General features: G+C 32.9%; 1 long non-coding RNA gene across 1 annotated transcript; it reads left to right on the forward strand.

Moving 5' to 3' along the window:
- Positions 1–12,313: 12,313 nt before the first annotated feature.
- On the forward strand, positions 12,314–14,116 carry LOC140693716 (uncharacterized). The gene is made up of 2 exons (XR_012069415.1): positions 12,314–12,508; positions 13,898–14,116. It is a non-coding gene; the product is annotated as an uncharacterized lncRNA (long non-coding RNA).
- Positions 14,117–16,462: the final 2,346 nt, after the last annotated feature.

A 16,462-nucleotide genomic window follows, 5' to 3' on the forward strand; every position in this document is an offset into this window, starting at 1 on the left:
ATTGCACCCCCCCACAAAATTGGATATACATTCTTTTCAAGTGCACGTGGAACATTTTCCAGGATTCATGATGTACTTGGGCATAAAAGAAACCTCTGCAATTTTAAGAAGTTAGAAATTACCTCAAGTATCTTTACTGACCACAATGCCATGAAGCTAGAAATCAACAACAGAGAAACAAAGGGGAAAAATGAAAACATAGGGATTAAATAATATGTTATTAATAAACAAATGGGTCAATGAAGAAATCAAAGGTGAAATGAAAATGTACCTTGAGACAAAAGAAAATGAAAGCAAAACCACACAATATTTATGGGACACAGTGAAAGCAGTGCTGAGAGGGGAGTTTATTGTGATACAGGCCTTCCTCAAAAAAGAACAACCACAAATAAACAGTTTAACCCACCAGCAGAATGAACTAGAAATAGAAGAACAAAAATACCCAAAAGACAGGGGAAGGAAGAAAATCATAAATATAGGGGAGGAAATAAATAACACAGAGATGAAAAAGAACACAGGAAAAAAATCAACCAATTCAAAAGTTGGTTTTTCCAAAAAGTAAGTAAAATCGACAAACCTGTGGCCAAAGTCAAAAAGAAGAAAAGAGAGAGAGTACAAATCACCAAATAAGAAATGAGAATGCAGAAATTACCACAAAATTTAGAAAAACAGAATATCATATGAGAATAGTATGAAAATATATTAAACCAAACTGTGTTACCTACAATAGCTGGACAAGTTTCTGTGATCATACTGTCCACCAAGACTGAATCAAGATGTAACTGACCCCTTGAAAAAGCAGAGCACCAGAAATGAAATTAAAATAGCAATATAAAACTTCCCTAAAAATAGCAGCCATGACTGGATGGATTCACCGAGGAATTCTACCAAACATAACAGAAGAACTCATACTAGTCATTCTCAAACTCTTCCAGATGTTTGAAAAGAAAGGAATATTCCCAAAGTCATTCTATGAAACCACAATCACCCTGATACCACAACCAGGCAAAGACACTACTAAAAAAGAGTATCATATGCCAATATCATTGATGAAGACAGACACCAAAATCCTCACCAAATAGTAGCAAATAGAATCCAACAACACAGAAAAAAGATTATACATCATGACCAAGTGGGGATCATGCCAGGGACACAGGGGTGGTTCAACATATGCAAATCAATCAATGTAATACAGCACATCAACCAGAGAAGGAACCAAAACCACATGATCATCTCAATAGATGCAGGAAAGCATTTGATAAAATTCAACACCCACGTATGATAAAAATTCTCACCAAAGTGGGCATAGAGGGAATATATCTCAACATCATGAAAGCTATAGATATCAAACCTACAGCCAGCATAGTACTCAATGGTGAGAAAGTCAAATTCTTCCCACTAAAATCTGGGAAAGTAAAAGAATGCACACTATCACGACTCCTACTCAAGATAGACTTGGAAGTCCTAGCCACAGCAATCAAACAAGAGAGAGAAGTAAAGTGGATGCAAATTGGAAAGGAAGAGGTAAAAGTCTCACTATATGCAGAGAATATGTTACAATATATAGAAATATGTTACAATATATAGAAAATATATATTGCATAAATTTCCTTGTAGAAAAATTAAAACCAAGAATAAACAAATGAGACCTAATGAAACTTACAAGCTTCTGCACAGTAAAGACGCCGGAAGTAAAACAACAAGACAACTTACGGAATGGGAAAAAATTTGCATATGAAACCGTCAAAGGATTGATCTCCAGAGTATATAAGCAGCTCATCCAACTGAATAAGAAAAAATAAACAACCCAATCCAAAATTGGGCAGAAGACATAAACAAGCAATTCTCCAAGGAAGACATACAAATGATCAAAATGAACATCAGAAAATGCTCAATATCACTGATGATCAGAGAAATGCCAATCAAAACTGCAATTAGATATCACCTCACACCAGTCAGAATGGCCATCATTCAAAAATCCGCAAATGACAAATGCTGGAGAGGCTGTGGAATAAAGGGAACCGTCCTTCACTGCTGGGGGCAATGCAGGTTGGTGAAGCCACTGTGGAAAACAGGATGGAGATTCCTCAAAAGCTTTGGAATAGACTTACTATATGACCCAAGAATCCCGCTCATGGGCATAAATCCAGAAGGAACCCTACTTCAGGAAGACACCTGCATTCCAATGCTCATAGCCAGCACTATTTATAATAGCCAAGACATGGAAACAGCCTAAATGTCCATCGACAGTTGACTGGATAAAGAAGAGGTGGTATATTTATACAATGGAATAGTAGTCATTCTTATAAACTGACAATATAATGCCATTTTCAGCAACATGGATGGTCCAGGAGAAAATCAGTCTAAGTGAAGTAAGCCAGAAATAGAAAGAAAAATACCATATGAGATGGCTCATGTGTGGAATCAAAAAACAAAACCAAACTTAGCAAAAAATGCATAAATAGAAAACAGAAATATACTCGCAGGCAGAGAATACAAAGTGTTGTTTGCCAAGGGGTGGGGTGTGGGAAGAGATAGGCTGGGAGGTCAAAATTGTAAAATAGATAAACAGGATTGTACTCTATAGCACAGGGAAATATATAAAAGACGTTAACGGCAGCTCACAGGTGAAAAAATGGGAGAAAAAATGTATATATGTTAATTGTACCTAAAAAAGTGTGCTCTAAAATGGACTTTGAGACAACTTTGTAAAATGATTGAAAATCAATTTAAAAAAGTTAAAAAAAGAAAAAAACATGATCCTAAATATTACAGGTGTTAATGTAAATTAGAGAGCAAAAACAACTATTCAAAAAGTAGTAAAACCAATGATTTTGTTTTTTGTTTTCTTTTTAAGATAAGCAAAATCAAAAAACCTCTATCCAGGTGCATCATGAAGAAAAGAGAGATGCTCCAAAGAAATAAATTCAGAAATAAAAGTGAAGAAATAACAATTGTTCTCTCAGATATACAAAAAAGGGAACATTTTGTCACCAATTACATGCTAATAAACTGGAAAACTTAGAAGAAATAGACAAATGTCTAGAAATAGACAGAGATAAGGAGAAACATTAATTTGAACAAACTGTTTACTAGAAGAAAGATAGAATCTGCATTTAAAAAAACATTAAACATTGGTGCAGATTTAAACAGCTCCCGTGGAGAATTGCAGAAAAATACAAAGCAGGACTTATACTCTTCAAACTATTCAAAAATAGTGAAGATGTAGGGAACTCCCATATTAATTCTATGAAGCTTTCATTACCCTGATAGCAAAGCCAACAAACAAAGTACAAGCAAAGAGAATTTCAAGCCAATAACTTTGATTGAAATAGATGCAAAAATTCAAAAAAGTATTATTAATAAACTAAATCCAGCAATACCTAAAATGAATCATACAACATGATCAACTTTAATTCATTGCAGGGTCATAAGAGAGGTTGAAATTACATGAAATCAATCAGTTTGATACACCACATTAACAAAAGAAAAAGGGAAAATGACTTGGTCATCCCAATAAATCGATAAACAACATTTCACAAACTTCAACTTTCATTCATTAAAACAGCAGCAGCAACAACAACAAGAACAGTAGAATCAACAAAAACAGAAACTTCTTACCAAAGTAGGATTCAGGAAATATATCTCAACATAACTAAAGTCATTAATTACAGACACACAGACAACATAATATGCAAAAGTGAATAACTGAAAGCCAAATTAAGGAATAAAACAAGGATGCACACTCTCACCATTTCTATTAAACACAGTATGGGAAGTCATAGCAACAGCAATCGGACAAGAAAAAAACGTTACTCAAGTTGGATTGAATAAAGTAATACTGTTATTATTTTAGATGACAGGATAATCTATATAGAGAACCCTAAAGATTCTCCACATGAAAACAACTAAAACTATTAAAGACATTTAGCAAAGTAGGATGATTCATGATTAATATACAAAAAATGTCACATTTCCTTATACTAACAGTGAAATATTCCATTATTTAAAAAAAATCCATATGAAAACAGATCAAAAATGAAAAATCTATGAAAAATCCAAGATAATAAAATCAATAGGACACTGATAAAGAAATTTGAATTTGATGCAAAGAAATGGAAAGAAATTTCAAGATCCTAGTTTAGAGGAATTAATAGTGTTAAAATATGTATACTACAAAAAATGTCTACAAATATAAAGTGATTCAGATCGAATTACATGATATTTTCCACAGAACTTAAAACAGTCCTAAGATTTGTATGGAAAAGCAAAAGAACTAGAACTGCAAAAGAAACAATGAGGGAAAAGTACAAAGTTGGTTGCATAACGCATATCCCTCCCAGATCTCAGACTATATTACAAAAACTGTAATCAAAACAGCACAATGCTGGAAAACAAACAAACATCTATATCACTGGAACAGAACACAGAGGCTGAATTAAACATCACACCTATGGTCAACTAAACTATGACAAAGGAATCAAAATTATATAATGCCTAAAAGACAGTCTTCAGCATGTGATGTTGAGAAAGTTAGACATCTACATGTAAATCAATGAAATTAGAACACTCCATCACACTGTACAAATATAAACTCTAAATGTTTTAAATATCTGAATCTAATACATGACACAATAAACTCCTGGAAACTAACATAGTCAAAACATAAATTGTAGCGAAATTTTCTTATGTCACTCTCCCAAGCTGAAAACAATAAAGGCAAAATAATCAAATAGATCCAAATTAAACTTAAAAGCTTCTATACAGCAAAATAAACAGAATGAAAAGATGAACTTCCAAATGGGAGAAAACATTTGGAAACAATGCAATCAACAAGAGGCTAATTTCTAAAATACACACATCGTTCATACAACTCCATTTCAAAAATCTACAAACAACTCAGCCAGAAAATGAGCAGAAGGCAATTTTCTATAGACCTATCATATGACCCAGCAATCCCACTCCTGGGCATATAAAGCCTAAAATCTGAAAACAAAGAATCGTAGTGTAAAATATAAGAAGTAAACTCTGACATTGGATTTAATTTGATTCTCAATATGTCTCCTCTGCCAAGGGAAGCAGATGGAAAACAAACAAAATATGATTGTATCACTCTAAACAGATTTACACTGCAGAAGAAATGATCAATAAAGTGAAAAGTCAATGAACACAATGGGAGAATATATTTGCAAGTGAAATTTTCCAAACAAGAGTTAATATGCAACTATATGGGAAACTCATACACCACAAAAACAAAAAAAGACCAAACAATCCAGTTAAAAAAGTGTCCATAGGAACTGAATAGATAGATCTGAATCAATTTTCTGTAGAAAACATACAGTTGGCAAAATGACACATGAAAATATGTTCAGAGCTATAAATTATTGGGAAAGTCATAAACCAAAAATGAGACAAGACCTCACAATTGTCAGAAGGCTCTCATCAAAAAGAAAAGAAATAGATGTTGGTGAGATTGTGTAGGAAAAGGAACACTGTGGACAGTGTTGATAGGAATGCAAAGTATTGATTGCATTGCATATGTACATCAAATTTTCTTCATCCATTTTTCTGTCAAGGAATATTGTGTTTGTAGGCCCCTGTCTGAAGGCTACTGCTAAGAAATTTGGGGTGCAGTTGTCTTTTTGAAATATGGTTCCGATTGATGTCTACCCAGAAGTGGGATTGCTGGATCATATGTTAAGTCTATTTTTATACTTTAGAGGAATCCCCATCCTGTTTTCCACAGTGACTGCACCAACTTCATTCCTACCAACAGTTTAGGAGGGTTCCCATTCTCCACAGCTTCCCCAGCATTTATTGTTTGTGGACTTTTGAATGATGGCCATTGTGACTATTGTGAGGTGATACTTCATTATCGTTTTGAATTGTCCTTCTCTGATAATGATAGTGAGCAATTGTTTTTCATAAATCTATGTGTCATTTGTATGTCTCTTTTGGAGAATTGCTTGTTTAGGGCTTCTGCCCATTTTCAGATTGGGTTTCTTGTTTGTTTTTTTTATTATTATTAGATTGTATGAAGTCATTATATTTTGGAAATTTAGCCTTTGTCAGTTGCATTATTTCTAAATATTTTCTTTAATCCTGTAGGTTGTCATTTTGCTTTGTTTATGGTTCCATTTTCTGTGTAAAAGCTTAGAAGTTTAATTAGGTCCCATTTATTAATTTTGCTCTTACACCCATTAACTGGATAGGCTGTTCTAGGAGATCATTGCTGAGATTTATCTCAGAGTGTTTTGCCTATATTTTCTTCTAGGAGATATAGTGTGTCTTGCCTTACATTTCAGTCTTCAAGCCATTTTGAGCATATTCTTGTGTATGGATTGAAGGATTGTTCTAACTCCATTGCTCTGCATGCTGCTATCCAGTTTTCCCAACACCAGTTGGTGAAGAGATGGGCTTTTCTCTGTCATATTCTTGGCTACTATGTCAAATATTAATTGAACATAGGCCTTTAGATTTATTCCTAGGCTCTCTATTCTCTTCCATTGATCCATATGCCTGTTTCTGTACCAATATCATGTCGTTTTAACTATTGTAGCTCTGCAATAGTGTATGGAGACCAGTCGGGTTATTGCTCCAGCCTCTTTCTTTGTCTTTAATATTGTTATGGAAATTATGGATCATTTTGGATTCTATATAAATCTTCTGATCATTTGTTTCAGTCCTCAAAATAAATGTTTTGCATAATTTGATAGGAAACCAGTTTAAGTTTGTGGATTACCTTGGACATTATGGCCATTTTAACAGTATTATTGCTTCCATTACGAGACCATTGGGTATCTCTTCAATTCTTAAAATCTTTCTTGATTTCCTCAATCAATATTTCCTTGTTCTCCATGTATAAGTCATTTGCCACCTTGGTCAGAGTTATTCTTAAGCATTTTATAGTTTTGGGTGCAGTTATTAAAGTGATTGTTTCCATACTTTGTTTTCCTGATGATTCAATGGTAGTGTAAAGAAATGTAATTTTTTTTTGTAGATTAATCTGGCTACCTAGCCCAGTTCCTTTTTTAGCCTAAGTAATTTTTTGTGAAGCTTTTACAGTTTTCTATACACAGTGTCATGTCTGCATAAATTGACAATTTTACCTCTTCTTTCCCAGTCTGAATAGTTTTGTTTATTTTCCTTGCCTGATCGTTGTGGCTAGGAATTCCAAGACTATATTGAATTGAAATTGTGGGAATGGGCATCCTTGTCTTGTCTCAGGTTTTGGTGGGAAGGGTTTCAGTTTTTCACCATTGGGTATTTTTCTGGCTATATATTTGTCATAAATAGCTTTCATTATGTTGAGATATGGTCCCTCTATGCCCACTGTGATAAGAGCTTTTATGGCAAATAGATGTTAAATTTTATCAAATGCTTTTTCTGCATCTGCTGAGATGATCATATCGTTTTTGTCTTTTGTTGATATGGTGTATCACAATTGATTGATTGATTTGCATATGTTCAACCATCCTTGTGTCCCTGGGATGAACCTAACTTGACCATGGTGCATGATCTTTTTTTCACATGCTGTTGGATTCTGTTTGTTAATACTTTCTTAAGGACATTCACATCTATGTTTCTCAATGATATTGGCCTATAGTTTTCTTTTTGGGGTAGTGTCTTTGTCTGGTTTGGTATCAGGTTGATGTTGGCCTTATGGTGTGGGTTTGGGAGTACTCTCTCCATATCAATCTTTTGGAAGAGTTTGAGGAGGACTTATATGGATTTTTCTTTGTATGTTTGGTCAAATTCCCCAGTGAAGCTATTTGGGTCTGAATTTTTTTTGCAGATATTTTTTATTGTATTGATAATTGTATTCCATTTCTAGTAATCTGTCTGTTCAAATGGTTAATTTCTTCTTGATGCAATATTGGTGTACTGAATGTTGCCAAAAACTTCTCCATTACTTCCTGGTTATCCAGTTTGTTTCCATACTGTTGCTCTTGATATTTCCTTATGATATTTTGTAAATTTGTTGTACTCTTTGTATTTTCTCCATTTTCATTTCTTATATTATTTGGGTTCTCTTTCTTTTCTTGTTGGTGATCCTGCCGAGAGATTTGTCAATTTTGTTTAAAGTTTCAAAAAAGAATTTGATTGATTTTTTTTCTATTTTTTAATCCCTATTTCAATTCTTTCCTCATTGAGCTTTACTTTTTCCCCCTTTCTGCTGACTTTTGGTTTTGTTTGCTCTACTCTTCATGATTAGTTTACATAGAACGTCAGATTATTTATTTGAAACTGTACTTCTTTTTGAGGAGGGCTTTGTCACTAAGAACTTCCCTCTTAAACCTGCTTTAACTGTATTCCATAGACTTTGTGAAGTGTTTTGTCATATTTCTCAAGATATTTTTTAATTTCTTCTTTTATTTCATCAACTCCCTCCTTTGTTATAGTACCATGTTTTTTAATCTGGATGCTGTCATTTTTTCTCCCTGTTTTTCTATGATTTATTTCTAGTTTCATAGTATTATACTCAGAAAAGATGCTTGAAATAATATTTATCTTTTTAAATTTTTTGAGGCTTCTTCTGTGCCTGAGTTAATAATCTTTCCTTGAAAATGTTCCATGTGTATTGGAAAAGAATGTATATTCTGTTTTTGGGAGAAGTACTCTTTTGGAAGTATCAACCATCTCCAATTATTTTATCATGTCTTTTAGTATCTTTGTTCCCATATTAATTATCTGTGTGAAAGACCCGTCCAGTGATGGTAACGGGGTGTTATAGTATCCTATTGTGATTGTGTTCCCAGCGATTTCTCTCTTTTTATCTATTAGTATTTGCTTTATTTATTTAGGTGCTCCTATATTGAGTGCATATGTATTAATGAGTATAAAACACTCATTTTCTATTGCTCTTTTAATCATTATATCATGTCCTTGTTTATCTTTCTCTATGACCTTTCTTGTAAAGTCTATTTTTGTGAAGTAAGAACTGCTAGTCCTGCTTTCTGGTCATGTGTATTTGCATGCAATATATTCTTCCATCTTCTCACTTCCAATTGTGTTTTCCACTTACTAAATAGGGTCTCTTGTATGCTTCATTATGTAGGGTCTTGTTATATTATCCCATCTGACTATATATCTTTTGAATGAAGCATTAATTCCATTTTCATTTGTGATAATTATTGATAGACTGGTGTTTATTTCCATTTTGAACTTCATTTTCCAGTTGATGTGGTATTTCCTTTTTGTTCATTTCTTTTTCTTTTTATGGCTTGATAGTTTTCTTTTATTATCTTGGTTTCTTTATGGCTTTGTGATTTCATTGTAAGATTTTGACTTATGTTTACCTTGTTGTGTATTTATATTGACCCATAATGTATCTGTTTATTTTAACTGATAAGAATACAAACTCTTACCCATCCTACAGAGAAGAGAAACAAGAAATAAAAACGCTGTATTGTCCTGTTTCATTCTGTGACCCTTAAAAATTCTGATGTTCTCTTTTAGAACATCTTATATATTCTGTTGTAAGTCACTGAAGATATTGCCTTTATAATTATGCCTTTCTCTTTTCTATAGCATCCTGCTTCTTTTGTATTTAGAGTAGATCTTTCATTATTTCATTTTCTCTTGCCAAATTCTTTAAGTATTTGCTTGTGTGGAAGTTATTTACCTCTCCTTCTATTCTCAAAGATAGCCTTGCTTGATAAAGTATCTTTGATTACAGCTTTCTTTCATTCAGTAATTTGAATAGGTCTTGCCACTGCCTTCTGCCGGCTGTATTTGTGTAGGAAACGAGTTTACATATATTATGCATATAATCATATATATATATGAAAAGAACACCTCGAAATGAATTTAACAAATAAGGTGAAAGCGTATACGTTAAAAAACAGAAAACATTAGTGAAGGAAATTAAAACTGATCCAAAGAAATGAAAAGATCTCTTATGTTAATGATGTGAATCTATGTGGTTGAAACAACCATTCTACCCAAGGGAATCTACATTTAGTTTGATTCATGTCAAAATACCTATGAGATTTTTCCATTATATAGAACAAATAATATCAAAATTTATATGTAACCACAAAGATCATGAGTTGCCAAAATAATCTTGAAAAAGTGTATTAAATGTCATGGTGTAAAATTCTCTGATGTTAAACACTCTTACAAAGCTTTAGTAAATAAAACAACATGATACTGGCTCAGAAACAGACACCAATCAATAGAAGAGTGTAGAGCAACCAGATATAATCCCTCACACCTATGATGAATTAACCCATGAAAAAGAAAGCTAGAGTATAAAATGAAGAAAACATATTCTCCTCAATAATTAGTGCTGTGGAGATTGAATATTGAAAAGATAGATTACAATATTTCCTCACATTGTATACAATCCATGAGCACAGAATATCTTTCCATTTAATTAATTTACTTATATTTCTTACACCTGAAATTTATAGATCTATGTTTAGATCTTTTATTTCACTTAACAAATGTATTCCTATTTTATTCTTTTTGGTATAGATTTACACACAAGTGTTTTCCTAATTTCTCTTTCTGATAATGTGTCGTTACTATATAAAAATGCAACGGATATTTGTATATTGATTTTGTATTCTGCAAGTATACTAAGTTTGTTCATTATTTCTTACAGTCACTGGAGGAGTCTATGGAGTTTTCTATCAATGTATAATTATGTCATCTGTAAATACTTTACTGAATTTTACAAGTTGGATACCTTTTATATTTTTTCTTGACAAGATGTTCTGGCTAGGACTTCTAGTAGTGTAATTTAGGACGTGTGAAAATGAGCTTCTTTTTCTTATTACTGTACCAGAGGAAAACCTTCCTGTATGTTAACATTCAACTTGATGTTACTCATGGGTTTTTCATATATGGCTTTTATTTTGTTTAGTTAAATTCTATATAGAGCGAATTTGTAAAGAATATTTAAATAAAATAGTTAAGATCAGTTCTGTCAATAAATTTCCTACATTTCTTGAAATTGTAATTTTTCAATTCTTTGTTTTTTATAGGATGTTACCACATATAATAATCTGCGTATGTTAAATAATATTTATGAATCAAGACTAAATCCAACTTAACTATAGTTTATAATACATATAATATGCCATGAATTCAGGTTGCTAATATTTATTTAGAATGGAATTTACAGATACTGAAGTAAGAATTTACATTACAGCTTGATTTTACATTTATTTACTTAAAATTATATCTGTCATTTTGAATTTGGCTTATCCTAAATGGAATTTATTTTGAAATAAATAATATAAATTTTGGTATAAATCCAGTTATACTGGATTTATATATAATATATAATACCAGTTATATCAGTTTACTGATACAGAACATAGCTATCATTTACAATTAGTGAACAGAACACTTGCCTTAAAATGCTGTATTATAAAAACAATGCCAACTATTTGAAGACTGAGAAACATATTGCTTCCTAAAATGCATTACCTGGTATTTTCCACCCCAAACCACATATACTGTTATTTCTTTGTTTTTTGATTGTTTGTTTGTTTGCCCCTTAATGGAGGCACTGCTTATTGAACCCAGGATCTTGTACATAAGAGTATTTATCAACAGCATTTTGGAACACATAACAGAAGCCACAAGAGTATGGATTATACAGATGACATGAAAATTTATTCCTTCTAGGGACTGAAAAACCTCTGACTGAAAGAATGGCAAAAATAAACTTTTGCAAATATACAATAAGATTGTCTCTTTTGTACTTTTTATACCAGAATATTAAATTATATTTGTTTTACTTATACCACTGAATTACAATTTAAAACAAAAATTCCCCCCTTTGGGATTTCTTAAATTTGATTGATTATATAAATAAAATTTTATTTTATAAATATTTACAATTTATTTATTAACATTCCAAATAAACTGATATTTATTTTTCTCATATTTTGAATATACAGCTACTTATTTTAAAGAACACAGATAAATACATACTTCCATTTCCGAATCAAATTATGTTTAATTTTAATAACAAATGATATTGAAATTGTTACACATTTTCTGTAGAGGTTTTACACAAATTTCACTTTAACTTCCAAAACTTTAAAATTATTTTTTTTGCATTATTTATTCTCTGTTCACCAATCTAGTATAAATTTGTGTACAAAAGTATGGAGATTGGTTTTATTTCATAGACCCCAAAATTATATTATTTAAAAAGATTTCGTGGGGATAATATTTGCAGATCACACTATAAAAATAAGCAACCTTTATGTTTCATTTTAACTGGATGAATGAGAAGTAAACACTGGTGGAATTTTACACTTGGGTTGCTGGGATACCAGTCGTATTGTGATGACACAGCTACTCAGGTTGAGAACCATTGTGATTGCCTAGCAGTTTATCTGTGCAGGCTTGCCAAATCAGCATTTGAACCTGCAGTGCTCAAAATCATGCAGATTATAAAAGTAGCTGTAGAAAAAGTTATTTGAGATGACACATGTTTCTTCAGAAATTCAAGATGTGTCTCATAAAGATGGACCAACTGTTTCAGGTAACTCTGGTAGATCTCTATTGTGTGATCAAACATTCTCTGGGGACTTGGACTTAAGGTCTATGATTGAAGAAAATGCTTTTCAGACTTTGTCTGAAGAATCTTTGATAAAAAGACCATGTTACACACATTGTGTCTCAGAACCAGATGAAGATAATGATTTTCGTTCTCTGAGATTTCCAAGAAAACTCTGGAAAATGGCTAGGAGTGACCAATATCAATCCATCTGGTGGGATGATAATGGATCTTCCATAGTGATTGATGAAGATGTCTTTAAGAAGGTAGTTTTGGAAAGAAAGGCCCCTTTCAGAATATTTAAACTGGAAGTATGAAAAGTTTAGTTAGACAGCTTAACCTTTATGGGTTTAGTAAAGTGAGGCAGAATTTTCAAAGATCTGCTTGTCTAGCTGACTTTCTGGCACAAGGAAAAGAAGCCTCTGTTTTAAGCAAGGTATTCAGAAATTTTAGTAACCACTTGGTAACTTATATATGAAAATTTATGTTGTACATCAGTCTATGGTAATATATATTTAAAGCTAGATTTTGAAAACTGTATAAAATTACCAAGTCTTAAATTCTTTATTTTTTCTAAAAATGAGGACAGTGCCATATGTATTCAAGATTCAGAGAAACTTTGCTTGCAACTATGAATCTTATCAGAAATCTATATAAAGGTATTAAATCTGCTTGTGAAAAGTGGCATTCACAGTTACTGCAAATGCTAACTTCTTTAATTTGATGACTATACTACTTATATGTGTATTTTACAAATAAGGAAATTTAAAAAATAGCAATGTTCATATTTTCATGATATTATCTGTGCATTGTAAATGTGAAATCTGATGTTTTATACGTTAGGCTTATTGTAGTCTTGTATTTTGGTTTAAAATATTACTAAATTTTTTCACTTTGATTGTAGCTGCAGATCTAACATAATTCAAATTTTAAACGAGTCTTTCCCCAGGTTTTAATCAGAATAAAAAGAAGAGTTGGGATTAAAAATGCCTCTCTGGTATCTTCATTGTCTTAAGATTTCAATAAGAAGCACTTTATTGCAGGGGGTAATGTGGATACTCATAATTCTGGTTTTGTGGCTGACACTAGTGGAGAAAGTGCATTTTTACCTTTTGCAAAATTAAAAATGCCTCTAATTAGAAAGCCCTCTACTAGCCACATAATTGGTGATAAAACTACCTTGATCAGCGGTGATTTTTCTGGTCCATCAGACCACCAGAACAAATTGCAGTAGATCAGCATGCTATTTTAAATCAGTTGAACATTGTCCACTGGCACACTCAAAGCAGATACACTGAAGCAAATGACCTTATTATGAAGTTCATTAAAACCAAAAATTCTACTTCTCAGAACACCATCTTGTCTCCAATGCAGAGTAATTATTTTGGACTGATGGTGGAGCCTTCTGCTTTTCCAAATGGATATCACAACATATCTGCCAAAGAAGGTCGTTTTTCTAAACTTCAACCAGGGAGCAATGCACGGTTTCCAGTGACAATGACAGCTTATACATCAGCTACCTCTCTTTCAAGGCCAACTCATCAGCCAACTTCACTTTATGAACGTCATCCTAATTACAAAGGATCTACCAGAGGACTACCAGTTTATGCAAGATAACAAAGATTAAAATTGATGTTGGCAAATGTTGACAGATATCTGCAATTTTCTTATTTGAACAAGAAGCATAGATGTGTACCTGTATTAACCTTATTTTTTTAAATTAGGTTAAGATTAAATGGGAGACTAAATTAACATTTAAGTTAAAAAGAGGTATTTGATTGATATGATCATTTGATGGAAAAATATGGGAGTAAATTTAAATACTTTCTTGTAAGGAGGAAGAGAAAATGGAAGAATTTGGAAAAAGACTAAAACATGGAGAGAGGGAAAATTACTAAGTGGTTTCTTGTTCATCCTGGAAAGTATTAAAAGGGTTTATAGGATAGGCTGGAACAGGAGATAAATGCAGGAACCGGCCCAGGGATCATGGTCTCTATTATGTCATCCCTGGAATCATAAAGGTCACATGATGTAGTCTCAGATGGCACATTCAGCATGTGGTAGAATTTAAGAAGTAATTTTATCTATGGTATTCTTTGTGCTGTTTTCAAAGCATTAAATTTGGTGCTTTCATTTCCTGCCCTCAAGAGTCTACATTATATTTTCAAGTCAATACTTTATGTTGCTTTTATATTCAAGCCAAAGACAAGCTTACGTCCTCAGGGTGGCATTTAATGCCTTTCCAACTCTAAGCACACAAACTCATCTTGGTTTAGTCATTTCTTTATAAATCTGGCATCTCACTACCTTGGTATATCTTTATGTTTCACTGTATCTGGAAATATATCCAGGCAAACGATTGTCAACTATGTTAGCTGCAACCTCACCACTTTTACTCCAGCTCATCCATGGATTTTGGGTGTCCTCCTTTTATCTACTTAGACTTTCCCTGTCTCAGCACAGAAACCACCTCCTCCAGATGTTTTCAGTCTATCCCCCTTTCCTTGTTTAACTTGGATACCAGCACAGTAAGCACAACACATGTCACAGGATGCATTTTTGTATTAAGTGAATGAAAAACACATGTTGACTTTAAGCAATATCTACTTTCCTGAAACAAGAAAACTCTCATGGTTTTCAAACTATTTCGTTATGGTCTTCACCGCAAACTAGATCTTTCATAGCCCAAGGACAAGTCAATCAAGACAGTAAGTGGAGTTAGGTACAGGAGACAAAGTAATATTTACTTCTTAATTCATGCCTGCAGAGGCATAAAGCAATCCATTCACATTTGCTGGATTTGTTCCTGTCTCTTCATCACCCACCCACCACAAAACAGCTGAATCTCTTCCCCATACCAATAACTATACTGACTTATTATTAATATACTTCTTAGAATCAGAGCTTTGTCCAGAAGAGACAGTGCCTTTGCAAACATTTAATGTAGGTTTATACACACCAAATAAGTTGTGCCCTTTCTAACCTTCACAAAGTAAGTATCTAAGTGGTAATATCCCCTTGGTTGTGGTTCTCGTATTCAGTAACCAAATTGCAATCTAAATTATGTGGACTAGAAGGAGGTGAGGGTGGTGGAATTAAAAATTTTCCAACTGCAAGAATACCAAATTTCTGCAGATATTAGGAAATATAAAATATTCATGGAAGACTTTGACTATTTCCCACTAATTTTAAATAAAAGGTGAAGCATATTCAGAATGTGAAATGCCCTGAAATGCTGGAAAAATTGTAGGCAAGTTCAGGGATCCTAAGGCCTTTACTCACAATGATGCAGCTAGTGTCATCTGATAAGACTGAAATGGTAACATTGTGTCCGAAAATGTGTCTCCATTTGTGAAGAAAGCCTTTGATAATCTGGAGAATGGGCAAATTGGCCAGGGTAATCTCTAACAACATCCTGTAAATATGACCTTCACCAAGAGAATAAAAGAGCCCAATTGCAGCAGGAGAACTGTGTCTGGAGAGCAGTGGTGTTTCCTACAACAGAAACATCACGGTTTTAAATTTGTCAGCTCAACTCTGATGGTGGCTATGTTGTTGCTTACATTAGCAGTCTGGGGTTCAGATGGGTTGGTTCAGCAGCTAATTTCCAGCTCTCTTATCAGACAGTGGGTCTTAGCGTGATCATCTTAACAAGGTTTTATACTGATAAGTCAAACGCTACAGTTTACTTTCAAAATTAGAAATTCTAAGGAAGAATATTATTTGTTTGTCCATCTGTAGTTTTCTACCTGAGAAAAGCTAGAATATTGGCCAATGTCAAAAGTTGGCTCGTGCTTTGAAAATTATACTCTGAGCTCTGCCCAATGAATTCTTCCCATTAAATACTACAAATCTCTCTACCACTGTGTGTGTGTGAAGATGGATTGTTAAGCAGTAACTAAGTTTGTCTTAGTTGAGTCATCAGTGAGTTATTCCTCT

This window comes from Vicugna pacos, unplaced genomic scaffold (assembly GCF_048564905.1).
Source record: "Vicugna pacos unplaced genomic scaffold, VicPac4 scaffold_20, whole genome shotgun sequence".
In the NCBI taxonomy this organism is placed as follows: Eukaryota; Metazoa; Chordata; class Mammalia; order Artiodactyla; family Camelidae; genus Vicugna; species Vicugna pacos.